This window comes from Salmo salar, chromosome 08 (assembly GCF_965601325.2).
Source record: "Salmo salar chromosome 08, fSalSal1, whole genome shotgun sequence".
NCBI classification, from domain to species: Eukaryota; Metazoa; Chordata; class Actinopteri; order Salmoniformes; family Salmonidae; genus Salmo; species Salmo salar.
In genome coordinates, this window is record NC_138298.1 from 43,628,581 (window position 1) to 43,632,500 (window position 3,920).

The 3,920-nt window shown below is 35.5% G+C and overlaps 1 protein-coding gene across 5 annotated transcripts in view; it reads left to right on the top strand.

Moving 5' to 3' along the window:
• Nucleotides 1-1,010: 1,010 nt before the first annotated feature.
• Nucleotides 1,011-3,920, top strand: part of LOC123732928 (uncharacterized) — a 71,842-nt gene continuing 68,932 nt past the window's right edge. For 3 of the 5 annotated variants that reach the window (XM_082978706.1, XM_082978708.1, XM_082978707.1), the window contains exon 1: nucleotides 1,011-1,141. The gene's annotated coding sequence lies outside the window, so the exon portion shown is untranslated. The remainder of the gene's footprint in view (nucleotides 1,142-3,920) is intronic. The other 2 variants (XM_082978710.1, XM_082978711.1) reach the window with 1 other exon arrangement.

Here is a 3,920-nt window from a genome sequence, read left to right on the forward strand (position 1 = left end):
ATTACCACACTGAATCAATGACTTTAAGATCATTACCACACTGAATCAATGACTTTAATAAGATAATTACCACACTGAATCAATGACTTTAAGATAATTACCATACTGAATCAATGACTTTAAGATCATTACCACACTGAATCAATTACTTTAAGATCATTACCACACTGAATCAATGACTATAAGATCATTACCACACTGAATCAATGACTATAAGATATCTACCACACTGAATCAATGACTATAAGATATCTACCACGCAGAATCAATGAGTTTTGAGGCTGGTTAGGATTTACACCTTTAAAGGCCTTCTCTACACCTTCAGAGGATGGGTCGTGCTTCACAAGCTGACAAGAACTGTTGGCTAGTCTGGTAATTACAAGGCTAGAAAGGGGGATAACTTTTGTTGAAGGTGAACTTGTGTGAACTTTTGCACTAGATAGGGCCACCGTTGTTTTGGGTCAAAGTAAACAACCTTTTGGGAATATCCAGTCACGTCTTTGATAGTTTGATAATGATGTTAAAAATAAAAGATACATACTTGATTACTGGTAACCTTAGCAACACTTATTTTTTTCTGGGCTCCCAAAGTGCGCGGTGGTTTAGGGCACTGCGTCTCAGTGGTTGAGGCGTCACTACAGACACCCTGGTTCGAATCCTGGCTGGATCACAACCGGCCCGTGATTGGGAGACCCATTCGTCCGGGTTTGGCCGGTGTGATGAAAGAAGGGCTTTATCAATAAATGTGATTGATCCCTCACTTTGTTTTGTGTTGTTTGTTTTCAGCTGGGTTTGAACAAACATCATAACACTGAGGGTGGGGTTAAGGTCAGGGTTAAGGTCAGGGTTAAGGTAGTTTAAGAGTCACTTTTTGATTTTGGTTAGTCGTTTTGCAGGTCTTGTAGGTGGATACATTTTTTTGAAAGGCATGATTGACGCTCATGAATGGCAGTGGAAAAACGAGTCCAGCAAGTTAGAAAAAAATTCCAAGTCTCATTTTCCGTCATCGTACAAAACCCCCCCTCTGCCCAGGAGTTGATCATCTTTAGTTCTCAGAAAGAGAGGTGAAGTTATTGGTGCGTACTTTCTCATCCGAGTAGTCTACAGGTCCTAGCCGACACAACGTCTCTGATATTCTCAGGTAAGAAGCAGCTTCGGTGAATTTGACTGTCATGATTGCTTGTTCAAATTGTATTTATATTTTTCTTCCTATTTCAAGACATTAGTAGTCGTAGACCTAACTATGCAATTGAAATCTCCATCTGTTATTAATGGGATACTATAGGTATAAACCCATAGATGTAGGCTAACTGTTGCCATCTGTTATTAATGGGATGCTATAGGTATAAACCCATAGATGTAGACTAACTGTTGCCATCTGTTATTCATGGGATGCTATAGGTATAAACCCATAGATGTAGGCTAACTGTTGCCATCTGTTATTAATGGGACACAATAGGTATAAACCCATAGATGTAGGCTAACTGTTGCCATCTGTTATTAATGGGATGCTATAGGTATAAACCCATAGATGTAGGCTAACTGTTGCCATCTGTTATTAATGGGATACTATAGGTATAAACCCATAGATGTAGGCTAACTGTTGCCATCTGTTATTAATGGGATACTATAGGTATAAACCCATAGATGTAGGTTAACTGTTGCCATCTGTTATTAATGGGATGCTATAGGTATAAACCCATAAGTGTAGGTGATTGCTTGACGGGATATTTTTAAAGCGGTGCAGAATTGTTGATGTAGCTTCACCAGGACCAATCAGATTCACAATTTAGAGAGAGAGAAAGATGGAGAGAGAGAGAGAGAGATGGAGAGAGAGAGAGACAGTTGGAGAGAGAGAGAGAGAGAGAGAGAGAGAGAGAGAGAGAGAGAGAGAGAGAGAGAGAGAGAGAGAGAGAGAGAGAGAGAGAGAGAGAGAGAGAGAGAGAGAGAGAGAGAGAGAGAGAGAGAGAGAGAGAGAGAGAGAGAGAGAGAGAGAGAGAGAGACAGTTGGAGAGAGAGATGGAGAGACAGTTGGAGAGAGAGAGAGACAGTTGGAGAGAGAGAGAGAGAGAGATGAAAGGGAGGTGTGGTCGGCCCAGGAGGGGAGAAAGAAACAGGTTGGACTCACTTCCACTTCACATTGTTAAGATAATTACCACACTGAATCAATGACTTTAAGATCATTACCACACTGAATCAATTACTATAAGATAATTACCACACTGAATCAATGACTTTAATAAGATAATTACCACACTGAATCAATGACTTTAATAAGATAATTACCACACTGAATCAATGACTTTAAGATCATTACCACACTGAATCAATGACTTTAAGATAACTACCACGCAGAATCAATGAGTTTTGAGGCTGGTTAGGATATACACCTTTGGGGGTTTTAGGCTGGGTTTCTTTATATGTACTTTGTGACGTCTGCTGATGTAAAAAGGGCTTTATAAATAAATGTGATTGATCCCTCACTTTGTTTTTTGTTGTTTGTTTTCAGCTGGGTTTGTACTAACATCATAACACTGAGGGTGGGTTTTTTTTTGGTTAAGGTCAGGGTTAAGGTGGTCTAAGAGTCACTTTTTTGATTTTGGTAAGTCGTTTTGCGCGTCTTGTAGATGGGATACATTGTTTTGAAAGGCGTGATTGACGCTCATGAATGGCAGTTGGAAAAACGAGTCCAGCAAGTTAGAAAAAAATTCCAAATCTCATTTCCCGTCATCGTCTGGTAATTACAAGGCTAGAAAGGGGGATAACTTTTGTTGAAGGAATTGTGTGAACTTTTGCACTAGATAGGGCCACCGTTGTTTTGGGTCAAAGTAAACAACCTTTTGGGAATGTCCAGTCCCGTCTTTGATAGTTTGATAATGTTGTTAAAAATAAAAGATACATACTTGATTACTGGTAACCTTAGCAACACTTTTTAAAATTTATTCTGGGCTCCCGAGTGGCGCGGTGGTTTAGGGCACTGCGTCTCAGTGGTTGAGGCGTCACTACAGACACCCTGGTTCGAATCCAGGCTGGATCACAACCGGCCCGTGAGTGGGAGTCCCACTCGTCCGGGTTTGGCCGGTGGTAGGACGTCATTGTAAATAATATTTTATTCATAACTGACTTGCCTAATTAAATAAAGGTTTCATTAAAATAAACTGTATATAGGGAATAGGGTGCCTAAGCAGTGCACTATACTGTATATAGGGAATAGGGTGCCTAAGTAGTGTACTATACTTGTAGAAGGTTAAATAAATGATCGTAATAATAATGATAATGATAATAATGAGATTAATAATAATTACAATAATAATAATAACGATAATAACAATGATGATATCAATAATGATAATAATGATGTAATAATAATAATGATGATGATAATAATAATAATAATAATGATATTAATAATGATGATAATAATAATAATATTAATAATAATGATAATAATGATAATAATGATGATAATAATAATGATGATAACAATAATGATAATGATGATAACAATAATGATAATAATGATGATGATAATAATAATGATAATGATAACAATCATGATCATCATCATTATTATTAAAATTATTATGATAATGATATTGATAATAATGATAATAATAATGATAATGATAATGATAATAATGATAATAATGATAATAATAATGATGATAATAATTATAATGATAATAATAATGATGATGATGATGATAATAATGATAATGATATAATAATGATAATTATAATAATAATGATTACGATAATGATCATGATCATCATCATTATTGTTAATATTATTTTGATAATGATATTGATAATAATTAATAATAATAATTAATCATAATTATAATAATAATAATAATAATAATAATGATAATAATCACGATAATGATAATGATAATAAAAATGATAATAATCATGATAAT